The sequence below is a fragment of the Gossypium hirsutum genome, chromosome D05 (genome assembly GCF_007990345.1).
Source record: "Gossypium hirsutum isolate 1008001.06 chromosome D05, Gossypium_hirsutum_v2.1, whole genome shotgun sequence".
Classification (NCBI taxonomy): Eukaryota; Viridiplantae; Streptophyta; class Magnoliopsida; order Malvales; family Malvaceae; genus Gossypium; species Gossypium hirsutum.
The window spans coordinates 64,571,593-64,594,551 of record NC_053441.1 but is presented as its reverse complement, the minus strand read 5'-3'; the positions used below and the strand labels follow the sequence as shown (position 1 = coordinate 64,594,551).

General features: G+C 33.9%; 1 pseudogene; it reads right to left on the bottom strand.

Moving 5' to 3' along the window:
* Window positions 1–18,450: 18,450 nt before the first annotated feature.
* LOC107956081 (transcription initiation factor TFIID subunit 6b-like) lies at window positions 18,451–22,359 on the bottom strand (annotated as a pseudogene).
* Between the last annotated feature and the right edge of the window lie 600 nt (window positions 22,360–22,959).

The window sequence follows — 22,959 nt, the reverse complement described above, 5'->3', positions numbered from 1 at the left end:
CCCCAAGGCAGTGGTACAAGCGGTTTGATAGCTTCATGATTCAGCATGGTTACACAAGATGTGACTATGATGCTTGTGTCTATCATCGGAAGCTCTCAGATGGTTCGCACATTTATTTGTTGCTGTATGTTGATGACATGTTAATTGCTTCCAAAAACATGTCGGAAATCAACAAGTTAAAGTCGCAGTTGAGTGGTGAGTTCGAGATGAAGGATCTGGGTGCTGCCAAGAAAATTTTGGGCATGGATATTCACAGAGATCGCAAGGCGGGCAAGCTTCGTGTGTCGCAGAAGAACTACATTGAAAAGGTTCTTCAACGCTTCGGCATGGATAAAGCGAAAACTGTGAGTACTCCGTTGGCACCACATTTCAAACTCTCTGCAGAGTTGTCACCACAATCTGATGAAGAAAAGCAGCAAATGTCTCACATTCCATACTCGAGTGCAGTTGGAAGCGTGATGTATGCAATGGTTTGCACTCGTCCAGACATTTCACATGCAGTTAGTGTGGTCAGCAGATACATGAGTTGTCCTGGCAAGGAACACTGGCAGGCCGTGAAATGGATTCTCAGGTACTTGAGAGGTTCTGCAGATTTATGCTTGGTATATGATCAGAGTGACTGCACTAGCAGTGTCACGGGCTATGTGGACTCTGATTATGCTGGAGATCTGGACAAAAGAAGATCTCTGACGGGTTATGTTTTCACTTATTCTGGAGGAGCCATTAGTTGGAAAGCTGTGTTACAGTCTACCGTAGCCTTATCTACGACTGAGGCGGAATATATGGCGTTAGCAGAAGCAGTGAAAGAAGCATTGTGGATGAAAGGTCTAGTAAGCAGTTTGGGTTTACAACAGGATTTCACTGTTGTATTTTGCGATAGCCAGAGTGCCATACATCTGACTAAAAATCAGATGTTTCATGAACGGACCAAACACATTGATGTCAGATATCATTTTGTTCGGGAACATGTTACGCAAGGTGACATTGTTATCAGCAAGGTTGCTACCGAGAAGAATCCTGCAGATATGTTAACTAAGGTGATCCCTGCATATAAGTTCAAGCATTGCTTGGACTTGATAGGTATTCGGGATTGATTAGCGCCAGAGAGGCGTTTGGAAGAGGTGATCCAGTTCGAGGAATTCACTATGATGTTCAGCTTGGTAAATTTCAAGCCAAGGTGGAGATTTGTTAAGAAATGGCTTAAAATTGGTAGTGGATTGTTGTTGTTGGTAGTGGGTTGTTGGTGGTAGTGGATTAGTGGATGGTTGTTGGTGTCCATTTTCAACCACAAATCTTTGCCAAAGTTTTGGACAATTATGTCCTTGAACTCTCTTATAAATAGAGAGGTTCATTAGCCATATTGATCATCCCAAACAAAAAGAGAGAGCAAAGCTTGTTCTTTGAAAGCTAGGATTTTAGCTTTCGGGTTTTCTATAGGGGTTGAGAGTTGTGAGGTTCTCGGGTTGTGTCTTGAGTGTAAAACACTTGTAATCTTCATCTTGTTATAGTGAAATTTCTTTTCGCCTCTGCCCGTGGACGTAGGCATTAAAGCCGAACCACGTAAATCCTTGTGTTCACTTTATTTTTCGTTCCGGTCAATTTACTTGTAGTCATATCGGAGTTCTCGAATCGACCCTTTCCGCAACATGATATGATAATCATGTATTAGAAATGGGGCATTCTTTCCCAAATTTGATGATAAATTACTACAATGACAAAAATGGACTAAAAAGAACAAGTTTATTAATAATAAATAAAAATAACAAATCTTCATCGAAAATATACAAAAATATCTTTTCATAGTTGAGTAACTAAGAAATTTATTAATAGTTGGGTGGCTACTAATATAGTTTACCCTTAAAATTTTCGGACCATTTCTGGCCCGAAAAAATTTTGGGTTGTTTAGAGTTTTAATTTTGTATTGTGTTTTCTTTTCTTTGTTGTATCAGAGAGTGCAGAAAAACATGGTAATTATGAACAAGCACATCAATGGCGGATTGTCGTGTATGTGCATGCCTTTAGCTGTCATTGGAATTGTGGTTCTGCTTGTCCTTATATACCTACTCATCAAATACTTGTAAGAGATAATATCACATTTCGTAATGGTAATTTCATAGAATGTTTAATGTGTATCTAAATTATTAATATGTGTTCTATTATAGTACATGTATTTTTTATAAAATGTCTAATGTAGTATTCGTACTTTGAAAATGTCTAATGTGGTACATGAACTATCAATATATGTTTTATTATGGTACTTAATGTTAACACCATTAATGAATTGTTAGACCAACAAATGAAAATTTGACACGCAATTTTTCTTTTTCTAATTCATCAAGTCCACATGTATAAAATAACATTATGTGAAAAACTAAATAAAACAATTAAATTAAATTTACATAACCAAAAATATTATATTCTCCATTTAAGCAAATGATCATCTTCTCCAAAGAGTTTTCCCTTTAAAATAATATTTTCAATTGATTTTTAAATAATATTTTTATTATCTTTGAAAGTACGGGTTTTTTTTATTAACCATATGTTTAGTTATTTGTTTTTTTAATTTCATTTAATTATTGTTTTATTTAGTTTTTCACTATTATATTATCCACGTGGACTTGATAATTAAAAAAAGGGTTCTATGTGTCAAATTTTCATTAGTTGATTTAGCAATTTTCTAATAGTGTTAATACCAAGTACCAATGGCAGATACTGGGAGTTGGAACTAGGTTTTTTTTTGGGGGGGGGAGGGGGCAAGTAAAATTTTCTAAAAATTTAATGGTTTAATAAGATTTTTAAAAAAAAATTTTGGGGGGTCTAATAAAAAATTTTAAATTTTTGTGAGATTAATGAGAATTTTCAAAATTTTAAAAGTGCTTAATTAAAATTTTCAAAAAAAATTAAAAGGTATAATGAAAATTTTCAAAAATTTTGGGGGCTTAATTGAAATTTTCTAAAAATTTCAAAGGAAAAAACAAAATTCTCCAAACTCTTTTTTTTTTTGCAGGGGAGACGGGACAAAGAGCCCCCTAAGCCACCATAATAGTCCGTCTTTACCAAGTATCATAATAAAACATCTATTGATAGTTTAGGTACCACATTAAACATTTTCAAAGTACATGTACCATAATAATAACACATATTGATAGTTCAGGTACCACATTATATATTTTCAAAGTACTTGTACCACTAAACATTTTATGAAAGTACAGATGCCAAAGGTGACATTATCCCTGCTTATAATAATAATATCAAAGTTAAAAGATGCTTTTAGTCCCTATATTTAAAAGGTTAGAAATTAAGTCTTTCGAACTTTTTTATTTAAAAATCTTGCAATAATCATTAAACTCGTAAGTATTTTCTGTCAAAATTTAGTAATTTAACATGTTGATAAGCTAACGGAAACTACAACCATCATAAATAATTAAACTAAAATTTTTAAATTAAGAAAAATTAACTTTTAAAGTACAGGGACTAAAACTCAAATTCTATAAACCATTGTTGTTTTATGCATGTCGTGAATGTACGGAATTTGTTTTCAATTCTGAAAAAAGCTTGTTACTTTCTATTTGGTTTTCTCTGATTTTCTCTTTACATCATTTCATTTCATGCTTTTTAATTAGGTGGTTATGATTGATTTTAGGTGGTGTGAATTTGGCTCGGGTCAATTTTAATTTAAAAATTTTCGGGTTATTTCGAGTTTATATTATATAAAATTTGGGTTATTTTAGGATTAAATTATTTTGGATTTGAGTCGGTGTAAGGTTTTTTTTTCTTTCATAGTTTAGTTCACTTGATTTGTGTTTTTGGATTGCATCATTTCGAGTTTTGTCGTTCGGGTTTGACAATTAATTCAAATCATTTCAAGATCATGTGATTTTGGATTCAAATTATCAGTTTTTATAATCAAATCGAGTTGAGTTAAGTTTAAATTCAAATTAATTAGGTTGTATTTTTATGATTCTGATATACCGGACATTTTTATCGATTCAATTTTACTACTTACTAAAACTTATGTTTCTCAAAATACTTTTTTCAAATTAAAATTTATTAATTATTTAAATTAAGATGTTATTTTTTATTCTTTATATATGTTTTATAGTCCGTGTTCAAGATCCGTGGATACCCCACACAACATTGTTATCTCCAACGCTTGAATATGCATTCTCCTTGAATTGCTTTGATTTTTTTAAAAATGGACCAATTTACTTAATATCAAAATTGAGAGGGACTAAAGAGGGTTTTCACCATCTAAAATGTTATCTAATACAAAAAACTTAACAACTATTTTTTCAATTATGAAAGGGTAAACTACATAATTAGCCACTAAACTATGGGTAAATCTTCGTTTTGGTCACTTAACTAAAAAAATTACAATTTGGTCACCCTATTGTTAAATGACACTTTTTAGTTAATATAATAACAATTTTAGTATTCTATGTTTATAATTCTTTTTGCCAATTTACCTCGATTCTATATAAAAATTATAAAAAAACTCAAAATTATTTAAAAAATATAAACTTCTATATAAAAATTCTAGAAAAATAAAATCTCGAATATGTTGTTGTTGAAGAAGTAATATGAATGGGAAATAAAAAAAATTATCATTCAATAGAATCTCATAACAAATTAAAAATAGAACAAAACAAAAAAAAAGGTTAGATCATTATATGCTTCCTCAATGTTTTTTGCAACCAAATTAGTAAAATTTTCAAGTTGAGTTTCATGCCCTTGAAGAACCTCCGTAACTAATATTACAAAAGCTTACAAAATCAACTTTGATGCCATTTTTCAAGCAAAAATATAAAACATGCCACAAAATTTTCTTTTTCAAACTCAATTCGAATTTTCAATTCATTTAAATTTATTATTAAAAACCCAAATTATAAAAGCAGATTATATACAGATAATTTTACTTAATCTTTTTTTTACTTTTTTCTATATTTTCTAAAAGAATGGATATTAGATATTTTTTACAGATAATGTAAAGAAAATTTGGAGGGTTTAAAAATAATATTTTCCTCATTTTCTCTCACTTTATTTATATTTGAAATTTTTATCTACTTTCATTTAATTTTTAATTTTTAGAATTTTGTAAAATTTAAAAAGAATTTTACTTTTGTAATCATTTTATATAATCAGAGTTAAATTGACAGAAAGTATAAAAAATTGAGGACTAAAATTATTATTATTATACCAACTAAAAAGTGTCACTTAATAGTCAGGTGACCAAAAAAGTTGTAAACTACAAAAATAGTCACCCAACTATTAAATTTTCCAATTTAGTTGCTAAACTTTTTGAAATTAAATATTTTAATCACTCTCCCTTTAGTTTTCATTAGATGAGTGACGGAAAGCTGATGTGGGTTTTTTTTATTGATCTAATAACAAATTTAACCTCTAATATTTACACATTCTATCAATTTGATCCTAAATATAAAAAATTAAACAAATTTAGCGCTTTTTACAAAATTTGTCATTTTAGTTCGAATTCTGAAAAAAATTCAATAAAGTTAGCCTTTAGCATTTACAAAATTTGTCTAATTCAAATTCTAAATTTTTAATAAAAATAAAAATATTTTTAAAAAAATCATTTTTTAACCCTTTTTACTCACCCTTTGATTGTGGCACCCACTTAGAATCTTCGAAGCTAATAAGCAGAAACCTAAATTGAAGTAAAAAAGTAAACTAAAATTGGTGAAATCACCTTAACTCAAAGAAGAAAATAATCGCTGACATGGTAGCGCCACGCCATCGCCCATTGATGACATATTAACCTTTGAGTTAAACTCAAATTACTCTTTCTTTGTTATAAATTAAGAGTATAACGAATTTTGATAAGAATGGTTACTTTTTATTAACTCAGTTTAAAGGACTATAACACGTAAAGTTTGGTCTATTGCAGAATTCACATGCAATGCGGGACATTTACATTATGCAGAATTCAACACATATATTGGAATTTTTGTATTTCCACAATTATCATGTTGTCAATGAAGCTACGTACCTAAAAGCCATTTAGGATATTAATTCCTGTAATTGGATTAATCTCATCGTTGCTGCAATCTTTTGACAGTGTAATCGAATCTTAAATGTGTTACTCTGCAATGCTGTTGTAAATATGACTCTTAAATTTGTCGATAGATATTTAGGTTTGGCACAAAATTAAGAATACACAAAGGCAGGTTGAATTATTCCATGTTTGAACATCTGCAACATAAATGCATATGGCAAAAGGGCTCAAACCATACCTTATGTTCATGAATTCTCATCATCACGTGTGTTAAGAAATGGCTTAAAATTGGTAGTGGATTGTTGTTGTTGGTAGTGGGTTGTTGGTGGTAGTGGATTAGTGGATGGTTGTTGGTGTCCATTTTCAACCACAAATCTTTGCCAAAGTTTTGGACAATTATGTCCTTGAACTCTCTTATAAATAGAGAGGTTCATTAGCCATATTGATCATCCCAAACAAAGAGAGAGCAAAGCTTGTTCTTTGAAAGCTAGGATTTTAGCTTTCGGGTTTTCTATAGGGGTTGAGAGTTGTGAGGTTCTCGGGTTGTGTCTTGAGTGTAAAACACTTGTAATCTTCATCTTGTTATAGTGAAATTTCTTTTCGCCTCTGCCCGTGGACGTAGGCATTAAAGCCGAACCACGTAAATCCTTGTGTTCACTTTATTTTTCGTTCCGGTCAATTTACTTGTAGTCATATCGGAGTTCTCGAATCGATCCTTTCCGCAACAAATTGGTATCAGAGCGTAGTTGAAGGAGTGATAATATTTTCTGAATTGCCCTGTGACTGCAGCTTTGTCTGATCTTTCACATCAGGAAGAAAATATTATCATTCATTCAAAGGTTCCAAATTATGGCTACAAGTGTTTCATCGACTAAGTATGATGTCGAGAAATTTACCGGGAAAAATAGTTTCAGTTTATGGCGCATCAAGATGCGGGCAGTGCTGGTTCAACAAGGATTGCTAAAAGCATTGTCTGGTAAAGATAAATTACCAAGCACGCTTTCGGAAGAGCAAAAGGATGACATGCTAGAAAGAGCACATAGTGCTATTCTGCTATGTCTAGGAGATGAAGTGCTACGAGAAGTAGCGGATGAGAAAACCGCGTCCGGTTTGTGGCTCCGGTTAGAGAGCAAGTACATGACGAAGTCATTGACGAACCGGCTCTACCTCAAGCAAAGACTCTATGCCCTGAAGATGGAGGAAGGTACACCTGTTTCCCAGCACCTGGATAAATTCAATTCCATTATCATGGATTTGAATAATATCGATAACAAAATCGATGATGAGGACCAAGCAATAATTGTTTTGTGTTCTTTGCCTCCCTCGTATGAGAATTTTGTTGATACAATGATGTACGGTCGTGATGACCTGACTCTAGAGGAGGTGAAAAATGCCTTAAGTTCCAGTGAGTTGAGGAAGAAAATCACTGGTAAGGTGGTCGAAAACAATGAAGGCGAAGGCTTGGTTGCTCGAGGAAGATCCAAGGCAAAGGGTGGAAGTTCAAGTAAAAGCCATCCTAGATCGCAGTCCAAGAAGAGAATACAGTGCTACTACTGTAAGAAGTACGGGCACATGAAGGTAGATTGTCCGAAAAGGAAGGAGAAATCAGAATCACAGGAGCAACAAAATGATCGTGCGAATGTAGCTGATGCAGATTCTTCAAGTGATGCCGAGATCGTTCTTGCAGTATCCGACTCTTACGCTGGTGGGAGATGGATTCTTGATACGGGAGCTACATTTCATATAAGTACTTCGAAAGATGCATTCTCAACATACGAGAAGCATTCTGGTTCAGTACTAATGGGAAATGACCACGCATGTCAAGTCATGGGGATTGGCACAGTTCGTATAAAGATGTTTGACGGTATTGTTAGAACTCTAACTGATGTTCGGCACATTCCAGAAATGAAGAAAAATTTGATCTCTTTGAGTACGTTGGACAAGAAAGGCTTTCGGTACTCTGCTGAAGGTGGAGTTCTCAAGGTATTCTCGGGTGCTTTGACTGTGATACGTGGTAATTTGGAGCGGGGCCTTTACTTCCTCGATGGTTCCTCGGTTACAGGTGTTGCGGGAGTGTCATCATCAGATGATCTAGATTCTGACACCACGAAGTTATGGCATATGCGGCTCGGGCATATGAGCGAGAGAGACTTATCGGTGCTAAGCAAACGAGGATTATTGTCTGGGCAGTGTACAGGAAAGTTGAATTTCTGTGAGCACTGCGTCTTCGGTAAGCAGACTCGGGTAAAGTTCAGCACTGGGATTCACAAGACAAAAGGCACAGTGGATTACTTCCATTCTGACCTTTGGGGGCCTTCTCCGACAATTTCTAAAGGTGGTTACAGATATCTGCTTACCTTTATCGATGATTACTCGAGAAAGGTTTGGGTGTATTTTCTGAAGAGCAAGTATGAGGTTCTCATCAACTTCAAGCAATTTAAAGCTTTGATCGAAAATCAAACAGGAAAGAAGATCAAGCGATTCCGGACGGATAATGGCTTGGAGTTTTGCTCAGGTGAATTCAATGAGTTCTGCAAAAATGAAGGAATAGTGAGACACCGCACTGTTCGTCGAACACCACAACAAAATGGAGTTGCAGAACGCATGAATAGAACTCTCTTGGAGCGAGCTCGTTGCATGCGATCAAATGCTGGGCTCGGTGAAGAATTTTGGGCTGAAGCTGTTAATACTGCTTGTTATTTGGTTAACAGATCTCCGTCAACAGCTATTGAGCTGAAGACTCCTGAGGAAGTATGGTCTGGTTCTCCTGCTGATTACTCTGGTTTAAGAGTGTTTGGCTGCCCTGCGTATGCTCATGTAAATGAGGGAAAACTCAAACCGAGGGCGAAGAAATGCATATTTCTTGGATACGGCCAAGGGGTGAAAGGATACAGGTTGTGGTGTCCTGATCCGGTTTCGTCCAAGTTCATCATCAGCAGAGATGTGACTTTTGATGAGTCATCCATGCTTCGATCCACCACAAATTCCCGGGAAAAGGAGGAGTCAGATAGAATGGGAGATCACGGTGTTGAGAAGCAGGTGGAGTGTCAGGTGGACGCTCCAATTCCTACGGAAGGTACTTCAGTCCAGGATGATCAAGTTGAGGTGCAAGATTCCGATGAAGATGAGTCACCTCAAGAAAAACCATATAGCATTGCCACTGGAAGAACGAAGAGACAAATCAAACCAAATCCGCGTTACGCTAATCTGGTGTCTTTCGCGCTCAGTGTGGCGGAGTCCATTGGTATAGAACCTTCCAGTTATAATGAGGCTGTCACGTGTGATGAGTCGGCACAGTGGGCAATTGCTATGAGTGAGGAGATAGAATCTCTTCACAAGAACCATACTTGGGAGTTGGTTAAGCCGCCAAGTAACCAGAAGATAGTTGGTTGCAAATGGGTCTTCAAGAAAAAGGAAGGCATCCTAGGGGTTGAAGCAACTAGATTCAAGGCACGATTGGTTGCTAAAGGCTTCACTCAGAAAGAGGGGATTGACTACAATGAAGTTTTCTCCCCAGTCGTAAAGCATTCTTCCATTCGTGTATTACTTGCCATGGTGGCCAAGTCTGATCTAGAACTTGAGCAGCTTGACGTAAAAACGGCGTTCTTGCATGGTGAGCTCGAGGAAACAATCTACATGCGTCAACCAGAGGGTTTTACAGTTCCTGGTAAAGAAGACCATGTCTGTCTATTAAAGAAGTCTTTATATGGATTGAAACAATCCCCAAGGCAGTGGTACAAGCGGTTTGATAGCTTCATGATTCAGCATGGTTACACAAGATGTGACTATGATGCTTGTGTCTATCATCGGAAGCTCTCAGATGGTTCGCACATTTATTTGTTGCTGTATGTTGATGACATGTTAATTGCTTCCAAAAACATGTCGGAAATCAACAAGTTAAAGTCGCAGTTGAGTGGTGAGTTCGAGATGAAGGATCTGGGTGCTGCCAAGAAAATTTTGGGCATGGATATTCACAGAGATCGCAAGGCGGGCAAGCTTCGTGTGTCGCAGAAGAACTACATTGAAAAGGTTCTTCAACGCTTCGGCATGGATAAAGCGAAAACTGTGAGTACTCCGTTGGCACCACATTTCAAACTCTCTGCAGAGTTGTCACCACAATCTGATGAAGAAAAGCAGCAAATGTCTCACATTCCATACTCGAGTGCAGTTGGAAGCGTGATGTATGCAATGGTTTGCACTCGTCCAGACATTTCACATGCAGTTAGTGTGGTCAGCAGATACATGAGTTGTCCTGGCAAGGAACACTGGCAGGCCGTGAAATGGATTCTCAGGTACTTGAGAGGTTCTGCAGATTTATGCTTGGTATATGATCAGAGTGACTGCACTAGCAGTGTCACGGGCTATGTGGACTCTGATTATGCTGGAGATCTGGACAAAAGAAGATCTCTGACGGGTTATGTTTTCACTTATTCTGGAGGAGCCATTAGTTGGAAAGCTGTGTTACAGTCTACCGTAGCCTTATCTACGACTGAGGCGGAATATATGGCGTTAGCAGAAGCAGTGAAAGAAGCATTGTGGATGAAAGGTCTAGTAAGCAGTTTGGGTTTACAACAGGATTTCACTGTTGTATTTTGCGATAGCCAGAGTGCCATACATCTGACTAAAAATCAGATGTTTCATGAACGGACCAAACACATTGATGTCAGATATCATTTTGTTCGGGAACATGTTACGCAAGGTGACATTGTTATCAGCAAGGTTGCTACCGAGAAGAATCCTGCAGATATGTTAACTAAGGTGATCCCTGCATATAAGTTCAAGCATTGCTTGGACTTGATAGGTATTCGGGATTGATTAGCGCCAGAGAGGCGTTTGGAAGAGGTGATCCAGTTCGAGGAATTCACTATGATGTTCAGCTTGGTAAATTTCAAGCCAAGGTGGAGATTTGTTAAGAAATGGCTTAAAATTGGTAGTGGATTGTTGTTGTTGGTAGTGGGTTGTTGGTGGTAGTGGATTAGTGGATGGTTGTTGGTGTCCATTTTCAACCACAAATCTTTGCCAAAGTTTTGGACAATTATGTCCTTGAACTCTCTTATAAATAGAGAGGTTCATTAGCCATATTGATCATCCCAAACAAAGAGAGAGCAAAGCTTGTTCTTTGAAAGCTAGGATTTTAGCTTTCGGGTTTTCTATAGGGGTTGAGAGTTGTGAGGTTCTCGGGTTGTGTCTTGAGTGTAAAACACTTGTAATCTTCATCTTGTTATAGTGAAATTTCTTTTCGCCTCTGCCCGTGGACGTAGGCATTAAAGCCGAACCACGTAAATCCTTGTGTTCACTTTATTTTTCGTTCCGGTCAATTTACTTGTAGTCATATCGGAGTTCTCGAATCGATCCTTTCCGCAACAACGTGTTTATAAATGCAACTCAAACTTGAATAATTGAATCTTTTGTAATTCTACATGTATTTTTTTTTATGGTGCTCTATTCACTCCCTTTAACTTAGCAACTAAGGTCTACCACACAAGGCCACATATGACTTAGAAACAAAGACCAGAGGCAGTGGAAACAACAACAAGGCCATAGCCAACCAACAAATCACGACAAAGACCCAGATTGGATGTGGAAAAATTTGTATTTTCCACCAGACTGGAAATTTTCTTTACACAAAGTTGGTTCTAAATTAAATTTAGAAAAATAAAAGAGGTTTAAGGGTACAAAAAGAAACGTTTTCAAAAATAGCAACTAAACCCCTGTTCTTTTTTTTTAACACTCATTTGGGAACTTGAACTTTCAAAATACATCAAAAAGGCCCTCAAACATTTTCAAAAAAAGCAATTAAGCCCCTACTTTTATTAAAAATTAGAGAAAAAATTAAAATCAATAAAATCTATAATATTATTAAATTTTAATAAAAAATTCAAATATTAAAAATTATTAAAAAATATATAAAAATTGTAAAATTTTATAAAAATTTAAAAAATATATAGAAATATAAAGAATTATAAAATTTTATAAAGTCATAAGAAAATTATACAAATTGTAAAGAAATATAAATTTGGTAAAAAAAAATTTATAAAAATTATTGTACCAAAAGAAATTTTTTATAATTTTTCTATAACTTTTATTGATTTTTACTTTTTTATCTATTTTCGCTATATGTCACGTTGAGTTGCGACACATAATGACTTTAATTGAAAAAACTAGAGGTCGTTAACTTTAACGATCAATATTTAAAGTTAATTGTTAAAAGGACTTTTGATGGATTTTTTTATGATTTTTATAATTTTTTAGTTTTGACTATTTTTCTAAAAAAATTCTAATTTTTAATAAGTTTTTAAATTTTTATTAAAATTTAATAATTTTTTCTAAAATTTATTATTTTTATGATTCTTTTTATAATTTTTAATAAGAGTAGGGGCTTAATTGCTTTTTTGAAAAAAATTTAAGGCCTTTTTGATGCATTATGAAAGTTCAAGTACCCAAATTGAGTGGGGAAAAAATAGAGGCTTAATTGTTTCTTTGAAAAAAAATTAAGGTTTTTTTTATGCATTATGAAAGTTCAAGTACCCAATTGAGTGGAAAAAAAAAGGGGGGTTTAATTGCTTTTTTTGAAGAAGTGTAAAGATATTTTTGATACATTTTAAAAGTTTAAGTGCTCAATTGAGTGTAAAAAAAAAACAGAGGGACTTAAATTTTTTTTTAAAAATTTTGAAGGGCTTTTACGCCCTTAAGCTAATAAAAAAACATGTATTAATTTTGATTACAATTTCAATAATGATTTCAATATATCATTAATTTTGTGTTTAAAAATGGTATGTTTGATTGTGAAATGATTCATCATCGTCCACCACAAACTATCCAAGTTTGCAGTGTGAAAGCAGCTACTTCCATAAAGAAATTACTAAGGAGATGGGATCCACCAATTTTGCCTAAACTCGCATCAACATTGTTTAGTGCTCCCTCAATTTCACATCAATGCATTCAAATTGAAAAATGATTTAATTTGATAAATTTGAAGTAAGGATTTGAGTAGTGAAATCTGAAATATTGATGTAGTAACTAAATTATATGATCATGAAATATGAAAATTTAGAAAGTTGAGCATAAAATAGTAAAGTTTGAAACTATAAGGGGTTAAATTGTAAAGATTTCAAAACTTGAGTTTTAGGACTAATTTACATTATTCGAGAATTTACAATTTTGAACAATAGAATACGAAAGTTTAACTGTTCAAAATCAATGGCTAATTTTTGAAAATTTTGACATGGTCTTGTTTCCTTCCTTGATATGTATAGCTGTCAACCGAAGGTAATCTACCAGCATTGTGGAAATTTGCAGAATGCCAAATTATTTTCCACACGGAAGAAATTGTGTTTAACTCGAGAAAAAGATGATGAGATGAGCATGAAGATTATTGATCCACCAATTAATAAGCTGACAAAATCTTGAATGCAGAGATTATTGAGACTCAAAAATCAAAGTCATGAAAGAAGACATAATACTGCATAATGCAGTGAAATATAGATGAATGGTTACAATAATAAAGACAGATGCATGGCAATGCAACCTTTCACCATAGGAAAAAAATTGAAAGACTTCAAAACAAGAAATTATGAAGATACAACATCAACACTTGAACACCATTTCCACTAACTAGATCCTTCTTCGTCCATTGCTGCGGCTGCCATCCTTTGACTTTCGTCTTCACTTCTTCTCATGTTGGATTTCAACCAAATTCACCAACCATTTCGGCTTACCAGTTTGGAAAACAACATATTCCACGGACATTCCGAACACCACTCCGCATCCATAACCTATCAACACCACTTTCCAACCAAAAGTAATGTTTGATTTTGGGCCATCTTTTTCAAGCACATTTGGAGGTGCTGGCTCAATGATGTTGCAACCTTTCGAGACCGGAAATCCACATAATCCCTTGTTTCCTTCATATGAATCATTTCCAAATGTGTTGAACTGTTTGCCTTGAGGAATCTGACCATGGAGTTGATTATCAGAAACATTGAAGGACGAAAGAAATGGCAGATCTGCCAATCTATTTGGAATCGTCCGAGACAACCTGTTTGAAGATAGGTCCAACCATTCAAGCTTTGTCAAATTCCCTATTGAGGTGGGGATACCACCATTAAGGTTATTATGAGAAAGGTTGAGCCCTTTCAGTAAGTTAAGCTTCCCAATAACCTTTGGAATACCCCCTTCAAACTGATAGTTTGATAGATCAATGATCATCCACATGGTGAAAATTTTCACCAATTCCATAAATTGTCCTTTCATAACAATTCCAATGGAATAGGTATAGAAGCCACCTTGAGGATCATTCATCCCCATGTACGACATTGTACTCCCAATCTTCTCTAGATTTATGATAGCCTTGAAGCTGTTGATGTATCTCACTGGTAGGGGTCCAGAAAAATAATTACTTGAGAGGTCAAAAATTTGGATTTTAGAGAAAAAAGGGCTAGACTTGGAGCTATTGACACATAAGGGACCATGCATATGATTTGACTTCAATACAAGAACTTGTAGCTGTGGAAGACTTCCCAACCAATGAGGAAATGTATCATTGATCTTGTTGTTACCAAGATCTAGCACTTCCAGACCCTTACAATTAAGGATGGATGGTGTCAAGGGCCCTTCTAACAGATTTCCATTTAAGTTGAAATTAGTCAATTGGCATCCCTCTGCAAATGTTGGAGGAATCGTCCCATAAAACTTGTTCTTCTTCAGATTCAAGAATTCAAGGCTGTTGCTCAAATTTCCAAAACATTGTGGAATTGTTCCACTCAAGTTATTGTGGGACAAATCAAGAATTTGAAGAGAACTGGCATTGCATATTAAAGAAGAGACCTCTCCATTGAATCTATTATTTGAGATCAGAAAGACATTGATTGTCGAAGCTGGAATCGGAAGATTTCCACTGATCAAATTGGAGCTTAAGTCAAGAAATTCAATATTCTTCCATGGAAAGTGCTCAACTTCTGTCAAAGAGTTGTGAGATAGTTTAAGAAAGTCAAAGAGTCATTCCCCATCTCTTGCATCCACTGTGGAATCTTGCCTTCAATATTGTTGCAAGAGAGGTCTAAGCTTTCCAAACTTTTCAGCCCTTTTAAAAACTGGGGAATTCACTAAGATTGCAAGATGACAAAAATAAGTCTGTAAGATTAACAGTAGAAGTAGTATTAAATGTTAAGGATAGGCTGTTACATGAAAGGTGGAGATATTTGAGATTTGGAAGGTTTGAGAACATGCTAAACTCTATGACACCACTAAGATTATTTGAGGATAAAGCAAGCGATGTAAGATTGAGAAGTTGGAATATTGAAGATGGAAGAGGACCTTGGAGTTTATTATTCTCTAACCATATCCGTTCTAGTGATTTGGATTGGAATTCTTTGATATGCCCACTGAATTGATTTTGAGAGAGATATATTGTCTTTAAGGAGGGAGCAGTATACAACCATGACGGAAGTGTTCCGTTGAGTAAATTGTCAGATAAGCCTAAATATATTAGGTTAGTAAATTGTCAGATAAGCCTAAGTATTCAAGCTGCGTTAGGTTTAGAATTGATAATGGAATTTGTCCACTCAATTGGATCCCCGACAAGTCTAATTGAGTGAGCTGCAAGAGGTTCCCCAATGATCTTGGAATTTGTCCACTCAATTGGTTGCCTCCCATGTAGAGGAGATTGAGGTTTGGCAAATCAAAAATGTTTTTTGGGAATTTTCCTTGCAAACCACAACCAGCAAGACTGAGAGACCTTAGAGAAGAGGATAGATTCATGAAGACATGAGCATTAACAGAAGACATGTCCATTCCATCCAAAAACAGATGTCTGACCTCGGTTAGGTTGTGAACAAGTCCCTCCAGAGCATGTTTGTCCATTCTATATTGCATAGAGAAAGCAGGCCAAGAGGAGAGATCGAGTAAAACCAATTTTGACAGGTGGGAGACTTGGGATGGGACTTCTCCTACAAACCCTGTATAAGAAAGGTTGAGGTAGAATAGGCTTGTAAACTGACCGAAATCGGATGGAATTTTGGAAAGATTAAAATCATTGCCGGCAAGGTTGAGTTTTTGAAGGTGAGGAAGAAGGAAGAGAGTGGTATTGGAAGGGAAGGTGCCATATAGCCAACTGCAGCTCAAGTCAAGGGCAATAACATGAGCATTTAGGTGGTCACAAGTGACCCCATCCCATGAGCAGCAATCTGTACCCTCCTTCCATGAATTTGTCTTGGGATAAGATTTAGGGCCGCAAGACGAATAAGCAGCCTCTGTTATGGAAAAAGAGTTCTTGAACTGGATTAGTAAAGAGCAGGAGTGAGATCCTGAAGAAGAAAAAGAAGCATAAAGATGGGGAAAGAAGAGGAATAGGCAGAGAAAGAGACAGGGGGCCATGTTATGTTTGTAGAGGAAGATGAAGGATAGGAATGGTATTTATAGGCAACAAATAATACCACAACATTGGTGTTAGTCTTTTTTTTCTTTAACATTGAAAAGTTATGGATGCTTTTACCATATATTTTTCATTCTCAAAATTGGATGCTTTTTCTTTTATTTCATAAAAACGTGTATACTTTTATATGCTTTTTGTTTTAGCAAAATTTTGTATTTCATAAAAATGTGTATACTTATATATATATATAGCCTCATAATTCAAATCTAAAATCTCATTTGTTATAAATTTTGATAAATCAAAGGGTGATAAATTAGGCCCGTTTAAAATATGAGCTGGGTTTAGGCTTGAACATTCAAAGCTCGAGCCCAGCCCGGCCCATTTTTAAGTGTATAATACTTTATATTTTATAATTTAGAACAGATTAAAAAATAAACTTATATTAAATATATAATAATACTATAATGTAAACCTTAAAATAATGTTAAGATGACTATATAAAAATTTTCAATAAATAAAAAATATTTAAATTATTAAATATTAAAATAATATAATATAAATATTTAAAAAAAAAACTAAAAATTATATGGGCATGCCTAAAATGAGCTTGGGTTACTCTTTTGCAAATATGGATGAGTTTAGGCAAAATTTTAAGCTCATATTTTGGGCCGAGCCGAGCTTGAGCAAGCATAAAGTACGTTAATATCATGCTTAGGCCTGACCTGGCCAGGCTCATGAGCACCTCTATAGTTGAGTGACTAGAATAGAACTAAAGGAATAGTTTAGTGATTATTTTTGTAATTGACCCATATGAAATTTAGGTTAATTTCTGCTATTAGTCCTTATACTTTGCAAAAGTTGTGGTCTTAATCTTTATACTTTAATTTGGTCATTTTTAGTTCATCTACTTTTCAAATTTTAAAATTTTAGTCATCACCAAACAATAACCGTTAAATTTATTAAGTTTTGTTATTTTCAAAAAATGATGCGACAAATATATTAGGCTTAACTCATAAATCGGTATCTAAATTATACTCATTTTCCCATGTTGGTACCTAAACTTATTTTTGGTCACAAGTGGTACATAAACTACTTTTTTTTCCCAAGTTACTACTGCCATTAGTCAAAAGTCTATTTTAGAAATAGGCTTAACCCATAAATTGGTACCTAGACTAAAATTTGGTACCTCCGTCATTAGTCAAACCGTTCAGTTTATATGAAAAAAAAAATTAACCAATTAAAAATTGACATGTAGTAAAAAAAACTATTATTATTTATATAAATATAAATGGAGAGAACTAGTTCAACCGATTTGTTTTTGTTCGCAAGTCAATCGATTCAACCCCTATTTCCGGACCGATTTCCTATCCAACTAGTTGAATCAATCTGTTTTTGAAAACACTAGTTTCCCTCAGGTCAGAGAAGTAGGTGGTGAAATTCAAAACCAAAATTAATCACCAACGTTTCGACCTCAAGTGGGCCAATTTCAAACATTATCGGCATTGTCAAACATTATAAAGGAATAAGAAAGAAAAATATAAAAAATTAATTAATTAATAATTATTTTTAAAAGTTTATATGACATACAATCTATTATTTGTTGGAATCTTTTTAGCCGATATAACATTTTGGTGTAAAATGAGTAATGGAAGAATAGTTTTAGTAATACTTATGGCCAAAATAAAAATTAGGTACCTTGGGAAAAGGAGCATTGTTTAGGTATTAATTATTATTAATATTATTTGAATCAAGACTAAAATTTCAAAATTCAAAAAGTAAATGGTTTAAAATTGACCAATTCAAAAAATACAATGACTAAAATTGATCAAATTAAGGTATAAGGACTAAATCCATCATTTTCGTAAAGTACAGAGACTAATAGCAGAATTTAACCTAAATTTTAATATAAATAAAATCCAAAGTAGAATATATTTTTTGATAACTACAATACATTTATGAGCAAGGAAAAAAGGAAGACTTACAAAGATAAACACAGTAAGAATGAAAAGAATATGGGGATAATTTACACAAATTCCTTCAAAAACCATAGCTTTTGGAGGTGAAATTTAATCAAAGGAAGAATGAAAGCTCAGGTTTGGGAGTAAATGATAACATACTTTCACCAAAAAGTTCAAATAATGATGCTAACAAGTTCCCCGGGTCTGTGTCTTCCTTCCAAGCCTGAGCTAGAACGGTTGATGTCTTTGAAACTCGACCCCCAACCTCCCTTCCTAGCATGTTTTCGTTTGATAACGGCCGTGACATTGATGATACACCGATATTGGAACCTCCTACGGTGGTAGAAAAGCCGCTAACTGCCCCTTGTAAATCAGTTTGCGTGGAATTTATCGGCATCATACCTATTGCACTCTCAGTTGCTATTTTCTTGGCAGGTGGTTGCTGCTGCATCAAGGTGTCCGTGCTTGCTTTTCGTTTATCTTGATTGATCAGAAAAAGGAATATCGTAAAGGGGGAGAAGAGACTTGTGGATTAAGTGTAAATATGATGGTTCGAAGAAATCATACTTGTCGCAACTTTGTTGTTGCTTTTCCAGATGGGACGAGTTGGGGGTGCTAGCAAACTGGGGAACATTTTAAGCCGATCATACATGCACAGTCCAGCTGCACGCTGTTAGTGGAAATTTTATGCAGTGTTGTTAGTTCTACAGCAAATAAATGAAACGATGCTCATAAACTGGTACCAAATTTGATGTTAAACTTACCAGCAGGGCCCCATAAACACACCAGGCCTCGTGTCTTTTTATTTCAGGTTCAAGAAGCTGCAAATACGCTTCAAAGCAAACATGAGAGGGAAATTATTCAAATTCCGTGCAACCTGAGAAATGTGGCAAAAATGTAAGCTTGAGATAACCAACCAAAAGTTCTTTGCAACACACATATATAATGAGGTATCAAAGATCTTTAAGACAACCTCATCCGCAATGAAATATGTAAAATAAGGAACAAAAGGATGTAATCCCGAGTCTGTTGCCAAACTCAGTAATGCTTGTTTAAAGAGAACTGAGACTGATTTATTCATGGTAATGTCCACGATCTTGTCAAAGTAAAGCTGCATGACAACCAAATTAGTCTTTTAATAACATTCTGTGCAAAATGTATTTTAACATAAAAATGTTGCTGAAGATGTACAACATACTTGAAGCTCTCTAGATAATACATGCTTAACAGGTAATTTGACATCAACGGAAAGCCCATCTTCTTTGTATTCAGCCTTTTTACCATCAGAAGGTGCTGCATGGAAAGCAAACTACCAATTCCATGTAGAAATGAAGATAAGTCGTATTAGATTAAAGTGATAAAACCAGAAAAGAACATGAACCATGAGAGTATTCAACACAAATAGCTTCGAGAAAATATTTAGGTTAGCTAAGACGGTACCTTCAATTGAAGCATTTTCGGGAATTGCTGGTTGAATGCCTTCAATCGCAAGCCAGTGGGATGTAACAGATGTATCAAGTGGTGCTTTTGGTAAAGGTGACTCAAGAACCTACATACATAAGGCAACATAGGAATTTAAGTGAAGACTTATTTAATAAGGCAACATACAACAGAACCTCGAATATTGTTGATCAGTTCTTACTTCTTTAAACTCCACATCTTTGTCATCAATGTAGAACAAATCATTATGCTTCTTGAATCGTAGTGCATCACGAGAGGCAAATCCACATATCGGCTGATGCCAGAGAAACACATAACACAAGCCAATTAACCAAAATGCAAAATCTAAAGCAGCAGGTTAAACTTACTACGATTGGATTGCATCATTTTAACCAGCGTTTTTGGATTGCATCATTTCGAGTTTTGTCGTTCGGGTTTGACAATTAATTCAAATCATTTTAAGATCATGTCATTTTGGATTCAAATTATCACTTCTTTATAATCAAATCGAGTTGCGTTAAGTTTAAATTCAAATTAATTCAGTTTTACTACTTACTAAAACTTATGTTTCTCAAAATAATTTTTTCAAATTAAAATTTATTAATCATTTAAATTAAGATGTTATTTTTTTATTCTTTATATATGTTTTACAATTCGTGTTCAAGATCGGTGGATACCGCACACAACATTATTATCTCCAACGTCTGAATACGCATTATCTCCTTGAGAATGTAATATGATTTGCCACTACGCCAAACACTTGTTGGTATCTAAAATGGATAAAAACACATTTCTCGTCCCTCTCAATTTCTATATTGAACAAATTGATTCCTCTCAGAAAATTAGAGCAATTTAATCATTATCAATTTTGAATGGGAGCAACTAAGAACAATTAATCATTGTGTTAATACTTTCTGTAAATTGTATATATTTTTTATTGATATAATAACAAAATAAGCTCTCGATGTTTATATATTATATGTAAATGTTAATAGAATATGTAATTGTTGCGGGATAAATTTGTTAAATCAAGATCAAATTAACAGAATATGTAAACAAGTTTATAAACTTGTTATTATACCAATAAAAATATGTACAATTGATGGAAAATATTGACATTGTGATTAATTGTTCTTAGTTGCTCACTTTCGAAATTAACAAAGATTAAATTGCTTTAATTTTTTTTAAAATGGACCAATTTACTTAATATCAAAATTGAGAGGGACTAAAGAGGGTTTTTACCATCTAAAATGTTATCTAATACAAGAAAAACTTAACAACTATTTTTTAATTATGAAAAGGTAAACTACATAATTAGCCACTGAACTATGGGTAAATCTTCGTTTTGGTCACTTAACGAAAAAAGTTACAATTTGGTCACCCTATTGTTAAATGACACTTTGTAGTTGCTATAATAACAATTCTAGTATTTTGTTTTTATAATTTTTTTTGCCAATTTAAAAAATATAAACTTCTGTATAAAAATTATAAAAAAAACTCAAAATTATTTTTAAAAAATATAAACTTCTATATAAAAATTCTAGAAAAATAAAATCTCGAATATGTTGTTGTTGAAGAACTAATATGTATGGGAAATAAAAAAAATTATCATTCAATAGAATCCCATAACAAATTAAAAACAGAACAAAACAAAAAAAAGGTTAGATCATTATACGCTTCCTCAATGTTTTTTGCAACCAAATTAGTAAAATTTTCAAGTTGAGTTTCATGCCCTTGAAGAACATCCGTAACTATATTACAAAAGCTTACAAAATCAACTTTGATGCCATTTTTCTAGCAAAAATATAAAATATACCACAAAATTTTCTTTTTCAAACTCAATTCGAATTTTCAATTCATTTAAATTTATTTTTAAAAACCCAAATTATAAAAGCAGATTATATACAGATAATTTTACTTAATCTTTTTTTTTTTACTTTTTTCTATGTTTTCTAAAAGAATGGATATTAGATATTTCTTTACAAATAATACAAAGAAAATTTGGAGGGTTTAAAAATAATATTTCCCTCATTTTCTCTCACTTTATTTATATTTGAACTTTTTATCTACTTTCATTTAATTTTTAATTTTTAGAATTTTGTAAAATTTAAAAAGAATTTCACTTTTGTAATCATTTTATATAATTAGAGTTAAATTGACAGAAAGTATAAAAATTGAGGATAAAAATTATTATTATACCAACTAAAAAGTGTCACTTAATAGTCAGGTGACCAAAAAAGTTGTAAACTATAAAAATAGTCACCCAACTATTAAAATTTCCAATTTAGTTGCTAAACTTTTTGAAATTAAATATTTTAATCACTCTCCCTTTAGTTGTCGTTAGATGAGTGACGGAAAGCTGATGTGGGTTTTTTTTAATTGATTTAATAACAAATTTAACCTCTAATATTTACCAATGCAACTTTTCACCATAGGAAAAACTTTCTAACAGACTACTAAACAAGAAATTATGAAGACACAGCAGAAATGCTTTAACTTCATTTGAACCAACTAGATCCTTCTTCATCCATTGATGCGATTGCTATATTTCGGCTTTCTTCTTCGCCTCTTCTCATGTTGGTCTTCAGCCAAATTCACGAACCTTTTCGCCTTACCGGTTTGGAAAACAACACATCCCATGGCCATTCCACATGTTGGAAAAGGATTACCCCTACCGTTATATTTTGTCTCCTCTCATCAATGATATTGCGATACCCAAAGTTTGGTATCGCGATATCTACAACAGTCTTGGGGATCCTTGGGAGTTTTGGGTATCGCGATATCTTATGACCGGTATCACGACAACACTGTTGATGGCTCAATCTTCCTTGTTTTTAACATTGTTATGGGTATTACGACTTTCATGCTTTGATCTGCGATACCCTCTTTCTAGGTAACATTTTCGCTCCTTCCAGGCCACCATGGGCTCTCTGCATCACTCATCAACCTCATTAGATTCCCGGAGTGCCATTTGGCCATCTTAGGTCTTAAAATAGCATCAAAATGCACACTAATCATTTATTAATATAAAGAACTAAAACAAAATAAAAACGCAACAAAGATATCTAAATTGCTCGAAAATAAACTTTTAAGTGTGATGGAGAGCCTAATTTGACATATCAATTTATAGCAAATCATAAACATTATTTGCGGAACTTGTTAAAATTTCAGATTTC